General features: G+C 44.3%; 1 long non-coding RNA gene across 1 annotated transcript in view; it reads right to left on the bottom strand.

Annotated features, from left to right (window-relative positions):
* The window catches only part of LOC137650680 (uncharacterized), a 43,479-nt gene that overhangs the window by 9,760 nt on the left and 12,095 nt on the right, over positions 1 to 21,624 (bottom strand). The window contains exon 2 of the long non-coding RNA XR_011046049.1: positions 7,676 to 7,765. This is a non-coding gene — a long non-coding RNA (uncharacterized lncRNA). The remainder of the gene's footprint in view (positions 1 to 7,675; positions 7,766 to 21,624) is intronic.

Genomic DNA, 21,624 nt, shown 5'->3' with positions numbered 1-21,624 from the left:
GTGCAGGTGTTTTTCCTCAACATAAACTCTTGAACTCTTTATTGAATGGGATTATTTGTTGATGACTTGGATTGTTTTTGGAATTTTCTTTGACTAATTCAAAATGGCTGACCCTTCTCAAATACCTAGATTTCGAAAGTGTAATGCTAGGGACTGTAATAGGCGTCTTCCAAAGGCTTCTCTCGACCCACATACTGTTTGTTCCAATTGTCGGGGTAAAACCTGTCAATTGGGAGATCGGTGTGAGGAATGCGTGGGCCTTTCGGAATTCGATTGGCTCGAATACGATAAATATGCACGTAGACTAGAGAGAGATAGGGTAAGGAGAAGTTCATCTAGGTCTGTAGATTTTTCCTCTCCACATGCCCCTGAACCTAATCCTTCCCCTGTAGTGGTTGTTCCTAACCCCCCTTCTAGCACTCAGGAACCGTCTATGCAAGACAAGTTACGTGCTATTCATGCCTTGGGGGAGAGAGTTGAAGCGTTAGCAAGTGACCGTAATCAACTCATGGCTGACGTGAAGGAACTTAAGTGCCATAGTGCCACGGCGGAAAGTGGGAAAGTGATTAGTGCGCAAAGTGTTGTGAACAGTGTTGCGACCGAGGGTTCGTCTGTTCGTGCCTGTCGTTCACCTAGTCCGGGACCTCTTGCAAGCTCCCAAGCCCAGGGGAGAAGTAATGTCGTACGACTTATGGGTTCGAGAGGCCTTGATCAGCGAACAGACGTTCCCTCTATGGTATCAGGCGTATCTCACCAAGATCGCCCCTACCATAAGACGAGAGAGCCCATTTTTACCTCGTCTTCCGAAGGCTTTTCACGCAAGAAACCGTGGAGCAAGGTTTCTAGGCCTCTTAAACGGAAGTCGGTCCCTTCAGGACAGGTCCAACGTCCTGGCTGTAGTCATTGGGACAGTTCGGACCCGTTGCTGTCATCGGATGACTGCTCGCCGCCTAAGCAAGGCAAAGTTGTGCCGTCTCAGACGCTAACCCCATCGGTTACCGCACCCATTCCCGTGGACCCTAAATGGGTTATACTGCAGGACATGCAGTCTAAACTTGCGTCCCTTATGGAAGACTACAATGCCGATAAGGTTTCCGTTGAGCCTAGCCGTTTATCTCATCGAGATCCTGGCCTTCAGCCACCCAAGCGTTCTGTTATGCGTCCTGTTGACGCTGGTGTAGCCAACTCACGTCAAGCGGTTGGGGTTGTACCACACTCGATGCGATCTCGTGTGGATTTTCAGCCGCATGTGGACGTTAGGCAACTCGCTGATGCGCCTGGTGACGTTCAGGACGTTCGCCAACCATCGGAGTTGACTTGTTTTGACGCTGAGCGTCAACTTCCGCAACCTAGAGTTGTTTTGACTGCACAACCTAGGCAGTCTAAGCAGTCTCGGGTGGACGCTGTGCGTCCTCACGCACCTGTTGTTGTTGACAGTTCTCAGACTGTCAAGCAGTTTCAGGACGCTGCGTCCCGGTCCGCCACTTATGCACCAGTGCGGGTGGACGCTGCATGTCAAGCATTGCCAACCCCTTTGCTTGTTTCTCATCAGTTGTCAGATGAGGTACTTTCGGATGAGGACGTTGCTGACCCTCAGCCTGAGGATCATCCTTCAGATATTGATGAACCTAGAGCAGTTCCGCCATCTATGGACTTTAAAAAAGTCATGCTCATTTTTAAAGAGTTGTTTCCCGAACACTTTGTCTCTGTGGCTCCTCGTTTGCCGCCGTCTGAGTTTGTTTTAGGCGTACCTGCTGACATGCCAGCCTTTACAAAACTTGGTCTCTCTCGCTCGTCCAAGAGAGCTTTACGGCTGTTAGGCGATTGGCTGGAAACCAAGAGGAGTTTAGGGAAGACGGCCTTTGCCTTCCCCCCTTCTAAACTCTCGTCTAGATCGAGCGTCTGGTATGCCACGGGAGAAGTTCTCGGCTTGGGAGTCCCTGCCTCTGCCCAGGGCGACTTCTCAAGCCTTGTAGACTCTCCCCGCCGCCTAGCCATGAGACGCTCGAAGATTAGTTGGTCATCCTCAGACCTTGACCATCTACTTAAAAGGCATTTTTAGAGCTTTTGAAGTTTTCAACTTCCTTGACTGGTGTTTGGGAGCCTTGAGTAGGAAAATCTCATCGGCCGATAGAGATGTCTCCTTACTCATTATGTCTTGCATGGATAAAGCCATCCGCGATGGATCCAATGAGCTCTCCTCCTCGTTTACTTCAGGAGTCCTTAAGAAGCGAGAGTCTCTTTGCTCTTTTCTGTCAGCAGGAGTGACGCCCTGTCAACGATCTGAGCTACTCTTTGCCCCTTTATCAAAGTTTTTGTTTCCTGAACTTTTGGTTAAGGATATAGCTTTGTCTCTAGTGCAGAAGGACACCCATGACTTGGTTGCGTCCTCTGCTCGCAAAGGGACTCCTTCGACTGCCTTTTCCGCTAGACCTAGGATAGACACTCCAGCGTCCAGGTTTATTCCGCCCTTTCGTGGCAGAGCCCCCAGCAGGGGAAGTACTCGTGCCAAAGGAAAGAGAGGAAAGAGGAAAGGAGCCAAGTCCTCACGTGGCAGAGTCTGACTGCCCGCAGCTTCAGACAGCAGTAGGTGCCAGACTCAAGAACTTCTGGCGAGCCTGGGAGAAGAGAGGCGCAGATCAACAGTCTGTGAGGTTGCTCAGAGAGGGGTACAAAATTCCATTTGTACACAAACCTCCTCTAGCGACTTCCCCCATCGATCTCTCTCCCAAGTACCGAGAGGAAGCAAAGAGACAAGCCCTGAAACTAGAAGTGTCTCTTTTGCTAGAGAAGGGAGCGGTGGTCAAAGTCTCGGACCTTCAATCACCGGGGTTTTACAACCGTCTATTCCTAGTACCGAAGAAGACAGGAGGTTGGAGACCGGTGCTAGACGTCAGTGCTCTGAACGTCTTTGTCACAAAGACAAAGTTCTCCATGGAGACCACGAAATCAGTCTTAGCAGCGGTCAGAAAGGGAGACTGGATGGTCTCTCTCGACCTAAGAGACGCATACTTCCACATCCCCATTCACTCAGATTCCCAACCTTTTCTGAGATTTGTGTTCGACAATGTGGTGTACCAGTTTCGGGCCCTGTGCTTTGGCCTAAGTCCTGCTCCTCTCGTGTTTACGAGGCTTATGAGGAATGTGGCAAAATTCCTCCATTTATCGGGTATCCGAGCCTCCCTTTACTTGGACGACTGGCTTCTCAGAGCCTCGTCCAGTCATCGCTGTCTGAAGGATCTCAATTGGACATTGGATCTGACCAAGGAATTGGGACTTTTGGTCAACATGGAAAAGTCCCAGCTGATCCCATCCCAAACTATTCTGTATTTAGGGATGGAGATTCGCAGTCCAGTTTTTCGGGCTTTTCCGTCTGCCCCCCGAATAGATCAAGCCCTGCTCGTAATCCAAAGGATGTTGAAGAGAGAACGATGCTCAGTCAGGAATTGGATGAGTCTAGTAGGAACTCTATCATCCCTGGAGCAGTTTGTCTCGCTAGGAAGGCTACACCTCCGACCTCTACAATTCCATCTAGCCTTTCACTGGAAAAAGGACAAGACGCTAGAGGCGGTCTCAATCCCGATTTCCGAAACAGTAAAGGCTTGCCTGAATTGGTGGAAAGACAATATCAGTCTAAGAGAGGGACTTCCTCTAGCAGTTCAGAAACCAAACCACGTTCTATTCTCAGACGCATCGGATTTGGGTTGGGGTGCGACACTGGACGGTCGGGAATGCTCAGGTCTGTGGACCTCAAGTCAGAGGAGCATGCACATCAACAGCAAGGAGCTTTTGGCAGTCCACCTGGCCTTGATGAGCTTCGAGAGTCTCCTTCGAGACAAAGTGGTGGAGATCAACTCGGACAACACCACAGCCTTGGCGTACATTTCCAAGCAAGGAGGCACCCACTCCCTGACACTGTACGAGATCGCAAGGGACCTGCTCATTTGGTCAAGAGATCGAGGCATCTCCCTGGTAACGAGGTTTATCCAGGGCAACTTGAACGTTCTAGCAGATTGCATCAGTCGGAGGGGTCAGGTAATTCCTACAGAATGGACCCTCCACAAGGACGTGTGCAAGAGGCTTTGGGCGACTTGGGGTCAACCCACCATAGACCTCTTTGCAACCTCGATGACCAAGAGGCTTCCAATCTATTGCTCTCCAGTCCCAGACCCAGCAGCAATACATATAGACGCCTTTCTCCTAGATTGGTCTCACCTAGACCTATATGCATTCCCACCATTCAAGATTGTCAACAAGGTACTGCAGAAATTCGCCTCTCACGAAGGGACAAGGTTGACGTTAGTTGCTCCCCTTTGGCCCGCGAGAGAATGGTTCACCGAGGTACTTCGATGGCTGGTAGACTTTCCAAGAAGTCTTCCTCTAAGAGTAGACCTGTTACGTCAGCCCCACGTAAAGAAGGTACACCAAGGCCTCCACGCTCTTCGTCTGACTGCCTTAAGACTATCGAAAGACTCTCTAGAGCTAGAGGCTTTTCGAAGGAGGCAGCCAGTGCGATTGCAAGAGCGAGGAGAGCTTCTACCATTAGAGTTTACCAATCGAAGTGGGAAATCTTCCGAGACTGGTGCAAGTCAGTATCTGTATCCTCGTCCAGTACCTCTGTAGCCCAAATCGCTGATTTTCTCTTATACCTGAGAAGAGTTCGCCCCCTTTCAGCTCCCACGATCAAGGGCTACAGGAGCATGTTGGCTTCGGTCTTCCGGCATAGAGGCTTAGATCTTTCCAACAATAAAGATCTACAAGATCTCCTTAGGTCTTTTGAGACCTCTAAGGAACGTCGTTTGGCTACTCCTGGATGGAACTTAGACGTGGTCCTAAGGTTCCTCATGTCAGACAGGTTTGAGCCTTTACATTCAGCCTCCCTGAAGGATCTTACTCTTAAGACTCTTTTCCTGGTGTGTTTGGCCTCGGCTAAAAGAGTCAGTGAGATTCATGCCTTCAGCAAGAACATCGGTTTTTCGTCAGAAAAAGCCACTTGTTCTCTTCAACTTGGTTTCCTGGCCAAGAATGAACTGCCTTCTCGTCCTTGGCCTAAATCTTTTGATATTCCTAGCTTATCAGAGATCGTAGGCAACGAACTAGAGAGAGCTTTATGCCCCGTTAGAGCTCTTAAGTTCTATTTAGCTCGTACTAAGCCTTTACGAGGTAAATCTGAAGCGTTATGGTGTTCGGTTAAGAAACCATCCTTACCTATGTCAAAGAATGCTTTGTCATATTTTATCAGATTTTTAATACGAGAAGCTCATTCCCACTTGAGTGAGGAAGACCGATCTTAGCTTAAGGTTAAGACGCACGAGATTAGAGCTATAGCAACTTCCGTGGCCTTCAAGCAAAATAGATCTCTGCAAAGTATCATGGACGCGACCTTTTGGAGAAGCAAGTCAGTGTTCGCGTCATTTTACTTGAAAGATGTCCAGACTCTTTACGAGGACTGCTACACACTGGGTCCATTCGTAGCAGCGAGTGCAGTAGTGGGTGAGGGTTCAACCACTACACTTCCCTAATTCCAATATCCTTTTAATCTGTCTCTTGAAATGTTTTTAATATTGTTTTTAGGGGCTGTTCGGAAGGCTAAGAAGCCTTTCGCATCCTGGTTGATTTGGCGGGTGGTCAAAGTCATTTCTTGAGAGCGCCCAGATTAGGGGTTTGATGAGGTCCTGTTGTATGGGTTGCAGCCCTTGATACTTCAGCTCCTGGGAGTCTGTCAGCATCCTAAGAGGATCGCTGGGCTCCGTGAGGAAGACAGACTTACAAGGCAGAGTAATCGTCTAAGTCAACTTCCTTACCAGGTACCTATATATTTTGGTTTTGTTATATTGATAACTGTCAAAATGAAAAAACTCTTAGCTTATACGCTGTAAACTTTATTAACTCTGGTCTCTACCCACCGCCTTGGGTGTGAATCAGCTATTATATATTCACCGGCTAAGTTAAATATTTAAAAATTATATTTTAATTATAAAATAAATTTTTGAATATACTTACCCGGTGAATATATAAATTAAATGACCCTCCCTTCCTCCCCAATAGAGACGCAGCGGGACGAGAAGAATTGAAGGGTTTGTTTACATACAAGAGTGGTATCTGGCTGACAGTTGGCGCTGGTGGGCACACCCGCAACCTTCATAGCGATCGCTCGCGAGTTTTTTGAGTGTGTTTTCTGTCGAGCCGCAGAGTTGCAGCTATTATATATTCACCGGGTAAGTATATTCAAAAATTTATTTTATAATTAAAATATCATTATATCATGCATGAAAGTAAACTGAAACGCCTAGGCTAGGAAGCCTAGCGTTAGCAAGGTTCGGTTACCTAAATCACCGAAACTATTACGAATACTATCGGCATAATATAAATAACTCCTAACAATGAAGACTAAATAGCTATTATTGTTTTATGCTATTTATACCGGGAAAGTCGTTCTGGCTAACTAAATAACTCATGCTTTACGAACGTCAGCGTCCACGACGCCTCCGGTTCAGGCAACAGCACTTCCAAAAGTTAAACTAATTTGATTTAATTTTACCAAGAGGCAGGAGCTAACATTTATACAATGTAAAAATCAAATACTCAACTTTCCAGAGGCAGAAGAGGCTGGAGATTGCATGATAAATCCAAAATAATCCAATAACGAGAGAGCAACCGGGAAAATCACCGAGCCAGATCGCTACAGAAAAAGGAATACACATAGCGGCGATGATGGCGGCATCTAGATACTCAAATAGTAACAGAGGAAGGGTACCTTATTAACGGCTCCCCTTCGTTTTTTGTCACTTTGCCCCTTGAAGCTTAAACGCTATTCGGGGTGAAGATTGCTATATGGCGTGTCAAGAATACGTCCTCTGATATTATGCAATATCCTTAAAGGGAAACTTTAGGGATATTCGCGCCAGGAGTTAGAATTCTGGAGACCTTAAGGTAAATTCTCTGGGAATATCACTGTAGCCAAATATACCCTAGGAAGCTACTTAAAGGAACCTTCCATCAGGACGACATGGCCTGAGCCCAAAAATAATAATAATAATAACAACAACAATAATAATAATTATAAAAATGATAGTAATACAGTAATAATAATAATAACAATAATAATAATAGTAATAATAATGATAATAATTAGAGATGCATAAGGTGCAGCATCAAGAGAATGTGAAGGAGATTTAAACCTAGGAGGAAGCGGGACAGAATAACAAATCTCAAGCTTCAAGTAAAATTAGGGGGATGTTAAGAATGTGGGAAAACCTACAAAATTTTGTAGAAACATTACCCAGACAAAGCTTCGGCAGGGAGAGGAGTGAATCTATTTATTGACAATGATACATATTTTTTTCCTACCATTTTAAAGAAAAGGAAAGCGCAGTCATCTATTAATAGGTTCCTTGTCAAAATGGATCATAAGTGTTAAAAAATATCACCAAGTGTTCAAAAAGCGTACATGAAGTGATTCTGTTATTGATAGTGAACATCGTTCAAAAGAGGAACCACCCATTAAGTTCTCATGGGTGCATTAAAAGCAATATGAACATCAGGTGAGTATAGAAATAATAAATTTTATCACTAAAATTACATTTTTCTGTACAGAAACTAAGTAAGCTAAAAAAGACATTCTTACAAATTTAAGAACAATGAAAATGTAATGGGTTCCCATTCTTTTACTAACCTTTGTCAGTGTGAAGCTTTGGTCAAAAGAAACCCACTTGATTTATAAAGATTCCATTTCCATCTCAATGCAGGAAGGTTCCATATTATTCTGAAAAGAAATTAAACATTGATAATCTAAACCTAAAAAGAATGCTCTATACTTCATTAATCAAGCTACTAAATTATTGTCAGCCACCAAAAAAAAAAAAGTTACAGATATATTACTAACCCTAGACCGCCCAAACGACTAGAGTACTTCAGCTTAAGGATGCTAATATAATTTAATAAACATCTATCAGATATAAATGGGTCAGAAGAGTGACAAACAAAATCTCTGTCACTTGGAACTGAGACATTAAGTATAATCACCACAGTATTATATATCAATTCAACAAAGCATGAAGTTATACATGAATCATTTTCAACCGATTTGAATTTTGGCACAAAGCAATCAACTGCATTCTCGTTGATAAAGTTCCATCAGATCTCACTAAACTCTATCATTTCAACTATGTATTTATGAATTTGGGCTATATAGCCCAGCAGTGGACCCTGTGAGACCATACACTGCCCCAAGTGCAACTGCAGAAAACCTAGCAGTTACATCATGAAACTTTAGTTAAAAGAGAATAGACAGTGATAATACAGGAGGTAAGGTGGATGGGTATAATGCAAGCAACTACAACTGCTATTAGCACTCAAATATTTCATCTAAGCTTTGACTCACGAACTACTCCATGACCTTGGGATGACAAGAAATGATCTACACAAATGAATTGGTAGTGGAATTTATTCTGACAGCCTATTTCTCAAGGCGTAATGAAATCAATTCTACTACATAGTAACAGTTAGTTTCTCTTGTCCAGCTGACAAACCCATTTAAGTGACCCACAATACTCTTGACTGATATAATAATAATAATAATAATAATAATAATAATAATAATAATAATAATAATAATAATAATCTTTATTTCAGCAAAAGCCATATACAGAGTTACAATAAGGGTACAGTGATCTTACACTTTTGACATCGGTAAAAATAGATGAGATATGCAATAATATCAGTGATAAATTACAAACATCAATTAGCAGGTTGACCACAGAGTTCTAATGTCTGGGTAATAAAATCACAATAGAATTAACGCTTAATAATGATGATAACATGCATATCAACAAACAAAAAGAGGAAACAAAAAAAATGGCGATGACAATGAAAATTATGTTGGAACAGAAATTGCTTGAATAATGATAGAACTCTGGGGAACAAAAAAATAAAATCTAGTCACAGAGCAGGTGGTGTGAAGGAAATACAGGACTTCCAGACAACAAAGATATAACATAATAAAACACGTTATCATAACATTACTGGGTATTACACCCAAGTTATTTAGAGATGAAGATTTGGCATAGCCACACTATCAAAGATTAGTGAATACAATTCATTGTACTGACGCTTCCTTATTACAGGTTTCCCACATTTTGTATTTTATTCTCACTGCACTTGCAAGCACATTTTGAATTAGGGGATTTTTACTAGATCGTAGGCGGGAGGTGAGACTTACTATAGAGCGTCGAATGATGGTTTTTAGGTTATCCAGTCTATTTTAGCTTTAGCTTGAGATACCTTACTATATTGGAAACCAACACAAAGGGGATACAATTTTTGGCTGCCTTGAAACCTGAGGAAGTGAGCCTCTATATTGCAAAAAAAAGGAAAATTTTTCAAAAAAGCATGGACTTTTCCTTCTGTAGGCCAATTATTATGGCTCCTTTGCAAAACCCCATAGTCTTAGTAACATTACTAAATATTCTTCTGATTCAAAACTCCACATCTCATGTTCAATTTTACTCCAAGAGCAAATTTCCTCAGGAATTTCTTTTTCTTATTAGTCACAACCCATTAATTACTGAAACTATGCTTGGCTGACACTTTCTCTATACCTACTTCCTAATAGGTGGCCTTTACAGCACAGTGAAAAATCTTTTATATTTAATTCAATTATTAAATAAGTTCTCTCACTTGAAGAAACATATAAAAATGATATTTTAATTATAAAATAAATTTTTGAATATACTTACCCGGTGAATATATAATAGCTGCAACTCTGCGGCTCGACAGAAAACACACTCAAAAAACTCGCGAGCGATCGCTATGAAGGTTGCGGGTGTGCCCACCAGCGCCAACTGTCGGCCAGATACCACTCTTGTATGTAAACAAAACCTTCAATTCTTCTCGTCCCGCTGCGTCTCTATTGGGGAGGAAGGGAGGGTCATTTAATTTATATATTCACCGGGTAAGTATATTCAAAAATTTATTTTATAATTAAAATATCATTTTTAAATATTTAACTTAGCCGGTGAATATATAATAGCTGTTTCACACCCAAGGAGGTGGGTAGAGACCAGAGTTAATTATGTTTACAGCGTATAAGCTAAGAGTTTTTTCATTTTGACAGTTATCAATACTGTATAACAAAACCAAAATAAATAGGTACCTGGTAAGGAAGTTGACTTAGACGATTACTCTGCCTTGTAAGTCTGTCTTCCTCACGGAGCCCAGCGATCCTCTTAGGATGCTGACAGACTCCCAGGAGCTGAAGTATCAAGGGCTGCAACCCATACAACAGGACCTCATCAAAACCCCTAATCTGGGCGCTCTCAAGAAATGACTTTGACCACCCGCCAAATCAACCAGGATGCGAAAGGCTTCTTAGCCTTCCGAACAACCCATAAAAACAATATTAAAAACATTTCAAGAGACAGATTAAAAGGATATGGAATTAGGGAAGTGTAGTGGTTGAACCCTCACCCACTACTGCACTCACTGCTACGAATGGACCCAGTGTGTAGCAGTCCTCGTAAAGAGTCTGGACATCTTTCAAGTAAAATGACGCGAACACTGACTTGCTTCTCCAAAAGGTCGCGTCCATGATACTTTGCAGAGATCTATTTTGCTTGAAGGCCACGGAAGTTGCTATAGCTCTAATCTCGTGCGTCTTAACCTTAAGCAAAGATCGGTCTTCCTCACTCAAGTGGGAATGAGCTTCTCGTATTAACAATCTGATAAAATATGACAAAGCATTCTTTGACATAGGTAAGGATGGTTTCTTAACCGAACACCATAACGCTTCAGATTTACCCCGTAAAGGCTTAGTACGAGCTAAATAGAACTTAAGAGCTCTAACGGGGCATAATACTCTCTCTAGTTCGTTGCCTACGATCTCTGATAAGCTAGGAATATCAAAAGATTTAGGCCAAGGACGAGAAGGCAGTTCATTCTTGGCCAGGAAACCAAGTTGAAGAGAACAAGTGGCTTTTTCTGTCGAAAAACCGATGTTCTTGCTGAAGGCATGAAGCTCACTGACTCTTTTAGCCGAGGCCAAGCACACCAGGAAAAGAGTCTTAAGAGTGAGATCCTTCAGGGAGGCTGAATGTAAAGGCTCAAACCTGTCTGACATGAGGAATCTTAGGACCACGTCTAAATTCCATCCAGGTGTAGCCAAACGACGTTCCTTAGAGGTCTCAAAAGACTTAAGGAGATCTTGTAGATCTTTATTGTTGGAAAGATCTAAGCCTCTATGCCGGAAGACCGAAGCCAACATGCTCCTGTAGCCCTTGATCGTGGGAGCTGAAAGGGGGCGAACTCTTCTCAGGTATAAGAGAAAATCAGCGATTTGGGCTACAGAGGTACTGGACGAGGATACAGATACTGACTTGCACCAGTCTCGGAAGATTTCCCACTTCGATTGGTAAACTCTAATGGTAGAAGCTCTCCTCGCTCTTGCAATCGCACTGGCTGCCTCCTTCGAAAAGCCTCTAGCTCTCGAGAGTCTTTCGATAGTCTGAAGGCAGTCAGACGAAGAGCGTGGAGGCTTTGGTGTACCTTCTTTACGTGTGGCTGACGTAAAAGGTCTACTCTTAGAGGAAGACTTCTTGGAAAGTCTACCAGCCATCGAAGTACCTCGGTGAACCATTCTCTCGCGGGCCAGAGGGGAGCAACTAACGTCAACCTTGTCCCTTCGTGAGAGGCGAATTTCTGCAGTACCTTGTTGACAATCTTGAATGGTGGGAATGCGTATAGGTCTAGGTGAGACCAATCTAGGAGAAAGGCGTCTATATGTATTGCTGCTGGGTCTGGGACTGGAGAGCAATAAATTGGAAGCCTCTTGGTCATCGAGGTTGCAAAGAGGTCTCTGGTGGGTTGACCCCAAGTCGCCCAAAGCCTCTTGCACACATCCTTGTGGAGGGTCCATTCGGTAGGAATTACCTGACCTCTCCGACTGAGGCAATCTGCTAGAACGTTCAAGTCGCCCTGGATAAACCTCGTTACCAGGGAGATGCCTCGATCTCTTGACCAGATGAGCAGGTCCCTTGCGATCTCGTACAGTGTCAGGGAGTGGGTGCCTCCTTGTTTGGAAATGTACGCCAAGGCTGTGGTGTTGTCCGAGTTGATCTCCACCACTTTGTCTCGAAGGAGACTCTCGAAGCTCATCAAGGCCAGGTGAACTGCCAAAAGCTCCTTGCCGTTGATATGCATGCTCCTCTGACTTGAGGTCCACAGACCTGAGCATTCCCGACCGTCCAGTGTCACACCCCAACCCAAATCCGATGCGTCTGAGAATAGAACGTGGTTTGGTTTCTGAACTGCTAGGGGAAGTCCCTCTCGTAGACTGATATTGTCTTTCCACCAATTCAGGCAAGTCTTTACTGTTTCGGAAATCGGGATCGAGACCGCCTCTAGCGTCTTGTCCTTTTTCCAGTGAAAAGCTAGATGGAATTGTAGAGGTCGGAGGTGTAGCCTTCCTACGAGACAAACTGCTCCAGGGATGATAGAGTTCCTACTAGACTCATCCAATTCCTGACTGAGCAACGTTCTCTCTTCAACATCCTTTGGATTACGAGCAGGGCTTGATCTATTCTGGGGGCAGACGGAAAAGCCCGAAAAACTGGACTGCGAATCTCCATCCCTAAATACAGAATAGTTTGGGATGGGATCAGCTGGGACTTTTCCAAGTTGACCAGAAGTCCCAATTCCTTGGTCAGATCCAAAGTACAATTGAGATCCTTCAGACAGCGATGACTGGACGAGGCTCTGAGAAGCCAGTCGTCCAAATAAAGGGAGGCTCGGATACCCGATAAATGGAGGAATTTTGCCACATTCCTCATAAGCCTCGTAAACACGAGAGGAGCAGGACTTAGGCCAAAGCACAGGGCCCGAAACTGGTACACCACATTGTCGAACACAAATCTCAGAAAAGGTTGGGAATCTGAGTGAATGGGGATGTGGAAGTAAGCGTCTCTTAGGTCGAGAGAGACCATCCAGTCTCCCTTTCTGACTGCTGCTAAGACTGACTTCGTGGTCTCCATGGTGAACTTTGTCTTTGTGACAAAGACATTCAGAGCACTGACGTCTACCACCAGTCTCCAACCTCCTGTCTTCTTCGGAACTAGGAAGAGACGGTTGTAAAACCCCGGTGATTGAAGGTCCGAGACTTTGACCACCGCTCCCTTCTCTAGCAAAAGAGACACTTCTAGTTTCAGGGCTTGTCTCTTTGCTTCCTCTCGGTACCTGGGAGAGAGATCGATGGGGGAAGTGGCTAGAGGAGGTTTGCGTACAAATGGGATTTTGTACCCCTCTCTGAGCAACCTCACAGACTGTTGATCTGCGCCTCTCTTCTCCCAGGCTCGCCAGAAGTTCTTGAGTCTGGCACCTACTGCTGTCTGAAGCTGCGGGCAGTCAGACTCTGCCACGCGAGGACTAGGCTCCTTTCCTCTTTCCTCTCTTTCCTTCGGCACGAGTACTTCCCCTGCTGGGGGCTCTGCCACGAAAGGGCGGAATAAACCTGGACGCTGGAGTGTCTATCCTAGGTCTAGCAGACAAGGCAGACAAAGGGGTCCCTTTGCGAGCCGAGGACGCAACCAAGTCATGGGTGTCCTTCTGCACTAGAGACAACGCTATGTCCTTAACTAAAAGTTCAGGAAACAAGAACTTAGACAAAGGGGCAAAGAGTAGCTCAGATCGTTGACAGGGCGTCACTCCTGCTGACAGAAAAGAGCACAGAGACTCTCGTTTCTTTAGGACTCCTGAAGTAAACGAGGAGGAGAGCTCATTGGATCCATCACGGATGGCCTTATCCATGCAGGACATAATGAGTAAGGAGACATCTCTATCGGCTGATGAGATTTTCCTACTCAAGGCTCCCAAACACCAGTCAAGGAAGTTGAAAACTTCAAAAGCCCTAAAAATGCCTTTAAGTAGATGGTCAAGGTCTGAGGATGACCAACTAATCTTTGAGCGTCTCATGGCTAGGCGGCGGGGAGAGTCTACAAGACTTGAGAAGTCGCCCTGGGCAGAGGCAGGAACTCCCAAGCCGAGAACTTCTCCCGTGGCATACCAGACGCTCGATCTAGACGAGAGTTTAGATGGGGGGAAGGCAAAGGCCGTCTTCCCTAAACTCCTCTTGGTTTCCAACCAATCGCCTAACAGCCATAAAGCTCTCTTGGATGAGCGAGAGAGAACGAGTTTTGTAAAGGCTGGCATGGCAGCAGGTACGCCTAAAACAAACTCAGATGGCGGCGAACGAGGAGCCACAGAGACAAAGTGTTCAGGAAACAACTCTTTAAAAATGAGCATGACTTTTTTGAAGTCCATAGATGGCGGAACTGCTCTAGGCTCATCAATATCTGAAGGATGATCCTCAGGCTGAGGGTCAGCAACGTCCTCATCCGAAAGTTCCTCATCTGACAACTGATGAGAAACAAGCAAAGGGGTTGGCAATGCTTGACACGCAGCGTCCGCCCGCACTGGTGCATAAGTGGCGGAGCAGGACGCAGCGTCCTGAAACTGCTGAACAGTCTGGGAACTGTCAACAACAACAGGTGCGTGAGGACGCACAGCGTCCACCCGAGACTGCTTAGACCGCCTGGGTTGTGCAGTCAAAACAACTCTAGGTTGCGGAGGTTGACGCTCAGCGTCAAAACAAGTCAACTCTGATGGTTGGCGAACGTCCTGAACGTCACCAGGCGCATCAGCGAGTTGCCTAACGTCCACATGCGGCTGAAAATCCACACGAGACCGCATCGGGTGTGGTACAACCCCAACTGTTTGACGTGAGATGGCTACACCAACGTCAACAGGACGCACAACAGAACGCTTGGGTGGCTGAAGGCCAGGATCTCTATGAGATAAACGGCTAGGCTCAACGGAAACCTTGTCTGCGTTGTAGTCTTCCATAAGGGACGCAAGCTTAGACTGCATGTCCTGCAGTATAACCCATTTAGGGTCTACGGGAACGGGTGCGGTAACAGACGGGGTTAGCGTCTGAGACGGCACAACTTTACCTTGCTTAGGCGGCGAGCAGTCATCCGATGACAGCAACGGGTCCGAACTGTCCCAATGACTACATCCAGGACGTTGGACCTGTCCTGAAGGGACCGACTTGCGTTTAAGAGGCCTAGAAACCTTTCTCCATGGTTTCTTGCGTGAAAAGCCTTCGGAAGACGAGGTAAAAATGGGCTCTCTCGTCTTATGGTAGGGGCGATCTTGACGAGATACGCCTGATACCATAGAGGGAACGTCTGTTCGCTGATCAAGGCCTCTTGAACCCATAAGTCGTACGACATTGCTTCTCCCCTGGGCTTGGGAGCTTGCAAGAGATCCCGGACTAGGTGAACGACAGGCACGAACAGACGAACCCTCGGTCGCAACACTGTTCACAACACTTTGCGCACTAATCACTTTCCAACTTTCCGCCGTGGCACTATGGCACTTAAGTTCCTTCACGTCAGCCATGAGTTGATTACGGTTACTTGCTAACGCTTCAACTCTCTCCCCCAAGGCATGAATAGCACGTAACATGTCTTGCATAGACGGTTCCTGAGTGCTAGAAGGGGGGTTAGGAACAACCACTACAGGGGAAGGATTAGGTTCAGGGGCATGCGGAGAGGAAAAATCTACGGACCTAGATGAACTTCTCCTTACCCTATCTCTCTCTAGTCTGCGTGCATATTTATCATATTCGAGCCAATCGAATTCCGAAAGGCCCACGCATTCCTCACACCGATCTCCCAATTGACAGGTTTTACCCCGACAATTGGAACAAACAGTATGTGGGTCGAGAGAAACCTTTGGAAGACGCCTATTACAGTCCCTAGCATTACACTTTCGAAATCTAGGTACTTGAGAAGGGTCAGCCATTTTGAATTAGTCAAAGAAAATTCCAAAAACAATCCAAGTCATCAACAAATAATCCGATTCAATAAAGAGTTCAAGAGTTTATGTTGAGGAAAAACACCTGTACTGCGAAAGCTCAAACCAAAATAAAGTACTTCACCAAATATGATGGGAAAACTCCAGGTTCTACAGCGAGTATGAATACGTCTTGTCGTCAACGTCGACAGAGAAGAATTGAAGGTTTTGTTTACATACAAGAGTGGTATCTGGCCGACAGTTGGCGCTGGTGGGCACACCCGCAACCTTCATAGCGATCGCTCGCGAGTTTTTTGAGTATGTTTTCTGTCGAGCCGCAGAGTTGCAGCTATTATATATTCACCGGCTAAGTTAAATATTTAAAAATCTAATTTCCCTTTTCAACTTCAAGAACCACACCATATTCAAACAATGTAAGCTTTAATTAAGTTAATTGGCTTGAAGAAATTAAAACAAATTTACTAATGCTTCTGAGATTACTCAATACCAACAGAATGATCCACAACATATTGGCTGTACAGCAAATATAAACATAAAAGGGTGTTTTCCATAACGCTTTTCCAACATATAGCCTACCCTAGCAGAGCTATGCAAAAAACAGTGAGGCCTACTAGAAATAGTTATAAAATATCAGGAAATTGTAAAATTAATGATGAATCTTGAATAACAAAAATTTTAATCAAGCAAAGGAAACCAATAACCAAATCCTGATAGATTATAATGGTATTTGCAGTGCAGCATATCTTCCCATTAACAGATCCCACATTATTATACTGAATGTAGGCACAAGATTAACAAAGTCTCCTGTTGATCATATCTAGTATTGCATGAAACTTCTCAATACTATTTTGGTTGATAAGGTCGTGATGGATGTACGCTCAGGCACACTGTTCTATCTGTATTCTTATTTCCTTCCCTCACTGGGTTATTTTCTCTGTTGGAGCCAACGGGCTAATAGCAACTCACTTTTCCAACCAGGGTTATAATTCAGTTAGTAACAAGAATAGTAATAATAATTATTGCAATGCATGTACAGCATTTGTTACCTCTATAACCCAAGGTGTTTATGCAATGAATAAAAAGAGTTACATTGAAAATAATGTCAGAAGACAGCAAAGCTGACCTCGCGTGTTAAACTTTGACAACCTTTATAGTTGCAAATGTCAGAGATTGGATCTGAAAGTTATTCCTGCTGAAAACCTACCCTCCAAATATGAAAGTTATACCTCATAACCTTCAAAGGTTACTGGCAAACATGGAAAGTCTTTCCAAGAATGCCGACGTCTGAAAAATTCATTCTGGCCAAAGAAAAAAAGAGCAGCATACTATACTTCTTCAAACCACCAGACAGCGTCAGTCTACTGTATATTGTACATAATTTGGTGTGACTTTAAAAATTACATAAAAACTACATTATATTCAGAACAATAAAATAGAAAACAGGCAAAAACCAAGCACCAAATTAAAACCAAACACAGCTAAATTGACTTTCTTCATCATGATAATCTTAAGCAGTTTTTTTTACAATACACAAGTGAGTAAATTTTCCATGTTACGAATATTACAGCTTCGAAAAAGTATTGTACTGTGATGATTGAATAGACTAAACATCATTATGCCTAAATGATCACTAGCTGCAATCTACAACAGTCAGTGATTGAAATAAAACATTGAGAAAAGGGTAAGGTAATTCACATATAAATATCTGCTCTATACAACCCCACCTCAAACCCAGGCTTAAATTACCCAACAAAAATTCCATAATCCTTCAACTGTATAATATCATTACATATGTATACAGTAATTATATAATCATTTCTACAAACCAAGCCAGCAATCCTAGCTGGAAAATAAAATTCTACAAGACAGAGCACCAATATGGAAAACAATCCATAAAAGAGAAAATACAAAAAAAAACCTGATAAGACATACCTATGTAACAAAGTAATTTAAACAAGACAAGATATAAACTATAAAATAAGACCAGCTCAACATAAAAGCACTTGCACCTAGCTACAACCTAAAAAGGAAAGACTCATAAGCCAAATATGGATATAACAAAGTAAAACTTATATGATAAATAACAAACTATAAATTGAGACTCCTGTCATCATAAATGAAATTACACCTAGTTTAAACTTCAAAAGTTTCACATATTCAAGAACATATGTAGGAAAATCTTCCACCGAATTAGTCTCAGCAGAAATAACTCGGTGGAGGATTAATTTTTGTTTTATTTTTCTTTATTTTTTGTTGTTTGCCAAATCCACACAGAGAGAGAGAGAGAGAGAGAGAGAGAGAGAGAGAGAGAGAGAGAGAGAGAGAGAGAGAGAGAGAGAGAGAGAGAGAGTGTGTAATGATTGTTTGTTATGAGAAGACTGTTGTATAACTGAGGTTGTTTGTTTGATTTTAGCTAGCTTAGGACAGGGGTGAATGTCTGGGCGAATGCTCTTTTTGATTTGACTGCACCCAGAGGCAGTTGTGTGAATGCTGGATTATTATTATTATTTCTGGGTCGACCTGTGACGCCCGGTGAAAAGGGTCCTTCCTTACACTTTTCTGATATAAATACTTCCAAATATACCAGAGAAAGTTAAAGTATGGAATGCAGAGGTTACTACCCTCGCGCGAGCACCCAGTGGGCATCGTGTATAAAGCAGGGGCGTGTGAAAACCACTATTCACAGGCTGTCTTCCATTTAGATAATTCCTTCATCAAAGGGAAGGGCCGTAACAGAGGCCCTTGCTACCTTACCTGAGCCACTCTACCGACGCCCGACGCTAGCGACATCTGTACAACATCCTTCTGTTGGACTTCATAAGCGTCGTTTTGTTCTCTTGTGCCGCTTGGTTTTTTCACTGTTTTCGTGAAGTTTCATCATGACCGAGGCTCTCCTTGCTCCTGCACCAATGTTAAGTACCATAGATTGTTTTGACAGACTTTTTTAGTACCGGGCTAGTGTTATCTTAATTCATTTTAGTGTTTTTAGTGCGCCCGGGTTTTGCCTTCCACGGCATTGGCAGCCATTGTTATTGTTTAAGTTTTTACGTCTCTTTTAACTTGTTATGCCCGTTTGGTACTTTTGTCATCTTAGGTTCATTATTATCTTTTATATACTCCTGGCCTTGTGCCATATATTTTGTTATATTTTGAACCATATTTATTGTCTTAGTACTTTTTATCGCTTACGAGTCCATATTCTAGTCGAACGAAGATTAGCGTTCGGGGCTTTATTATAGTTGAGTTATTTCCGTTTGGCGTTATCATAATTTCGCCATTTTTCACTCTTGTTCGTTCTCGTTTCGTTATTCTTCGTTCCTTTCTATTCTATTGTTTTGTTGATCATGGACTATTATGTGTATTTTATTTAAGGTTCGTTTTAGTTTTCTTTATAGTAACCACGAGAGAGAGAGAGGCTGGAGTTCCCGTTTTCTGTTCATACGGTCACGTGTCTCCCTCTCTCTCTCTCATATATTTTAGTTATACCTAGTACGAGAGCTGGAGTTCCCGTTTTCTGTTCATACAATCACGGGTTCTCCCTCTCTCTCTCTCTTCCCCTTGCGGGAATTACGCATTAATTTTATTATTTACATGTTTATCTTGTGGTTACTTTTAGTTTATTTTGAGGCTAGTGCTTTAAATAGGTCCTGTCATTTGTGAGTCTATTGTATTGGTTATTTGGATGGCCCAGAGCCATCATTAGTTCCCCTAGTTCCATCCTCTCCCCACTACGGCCTTGGGAGCTGGGTCTGAACCCCTATCCAACTCCGCCATGAGTTCGATACCATGAGCTGGGAACACGTACCTTTCTGTTATTCTGGTGCACTCCTCCGGCAGGGTTTCGTCCCCTCAGTGGTCCCTTGCACTTTGACTCCGGCTTCGGCCCTCCCCACACAGACCCCACCTCGCTGCTTCTTCCGGGATCCTCCGCCCTTTGGAAGGATGCCTCTGCTACCTTTTTGGTGAGTAAGCTCAACCCGGACTGCGCCTCATCTCTCTTCTCTGAGAAGCTCCCCAAGCTACCGGATCACCTTCTCAAGTCAGAGTTCGACGCTAGAAACAGACTAGCTAGGTCTCTTCACTCCATGATCTCGGCAGAGATGTTAGCCTCCCTATACCCGGATGAGACTCTATTCCGGATGTTTGCTAAGAACAACCTCCAAACGTTCCAGTTCGACCTGCACGATTTCTGGACATCCCAGATAAACTGCAGGAAGCATGTTCTGGCAGAAGCGTCCATTAGGCATGAGCCAAATAGACTCATAGCCTCCTCCTGTTGGGGCAAGACTCTGTTTCCACAGGAGGAAGTAGACAAAGTCTTACAAGATGCTGCAAGGGCTAACCAGAACTTACAAGTGAGATGGGGTCTTTCGACCAAAAGGAAGGTAGATTCAGGGAAGCAGTCTTTCTTCAAAAAGAAACAACGCTTCACCCCGTACAAGACCAGCCGTGGACAGTTCCATCAAGGCCCTCACTCGTCAACTCCTTCTACCTCTAAGACGGCTTCTCCGCATACAGCTCCTCCACCACAGGTGGTCTACCTTCCTGCTCCCCAAGGTACCCATCCTACCCCCATGGCTCCTTGGATGCCCTCCCCAGCCTTCAATCCAGCTTACGAAACCTCTAGTACCTTTCGAGGATACTCTAAAGGCGGCAACAGGGGTAAAGGTCAGTTTCGCCACCGCGGCGGGCCAAGAGCCAGGGGTCCTCGTGGAGGACATGGATCTAAATTCACCCCCTCTCAATGAAGGGAATCAGGTAGGAGGGAGACTATACCACTTCCGGGACCAATGGACCTTCAGTCCTTGGGCCCACAGCATAGTATCAAAAGGCCTAGGTTGGAAATGGTCACAAGGATCTCCACCTCCAGCGGTGACCTTCTTCCAGAAACCGACTCCAATCTTAGAGGAATACACCAAAGAATTACTCAAGAAGAAAGCCATAAAGAGAGTACGGTCACTGAAATTTCAAGGGCGCCTGTTCACAGTCCCCAAGAAGAATTCGTCGGCGCTGAGAGTAGTCCTGGACTTGTCAAAACTGAATTCTTACATTCTTTGCGACAAGTTCCGTATGCTGACTGTCTCGCAGGTGCGGACCTTACTTCCCTGTGGGGCCGTCACCACCTCTATCGATCTTACAGATGCCTATTATCACGTCCCAGTAGCACGAAACTTCTCCCCTTACCTCGGATTCCGCCTAGGCAAGAAGGCCTTCGGCCTCAGCATAGCCCCCAAGATATTTACAAAACTGGGGGAGACAGTGCTCGAACAACTCAGGAACCAAGGGATCAAAGTAGTTGCTATCTGGATGATTGGCTAATCTGGGCACAGTCGATCCCGGAATGCAACAAAGCTACAGTCAAAGTGATTCAATTCCTCAACAAGCTGGGTTTCAAGGTCAACTTACAAAAGTCTCGCCTGCAACAGGCAAGCCACTTCAAATGGTTAGGCATCCAATAGGACCTCTCAAGTCACAGGCTCTCTCTTCCTTCCAAGAAGGTCAGGGAGATAGCATCCAAGACAAAGAACTTTCTCAAACACAAACAGGTGTCCAGAAGAGCCTTGGAAAGAATCCTCGGCTTACTTCAATTTGCGTTAGTGACAGACCTCTTGTTGAAAGCCAAACTCAAAGACATCAACTGAGTTTGGAGAAAGAGAACTACAATACATTTATGAGACAAGATTTCATCGATCCCCTCAGTCCTGAAAAAGAGACTCCGGCCACGGTCCAAACCAGAGAACCTTTCCAAATCGGTTC

The sequence above is a fragment of the Palaemon carinicauda genome, chromosome 12 (genome assembly GCF_036898095.1).
Source record: "Palaemon carinicauda isolate YSFRI2023 chromosome 12, ASM3689809v2, whole genome shotgun sequence".
NCBI classification, from domain to species: domain Eukaryota; kingdom Metazoa; phylum Arthropoda; class Malacostraca; order Decapoda; family Palaemonidae; genus Palaemon; species Palaemon carinicauda.
The sequence above is the reverse complement of the archived record's forward strand: the minus strand, read 5'-3'. Positions and strand labels throughout refer to the sequence as shown.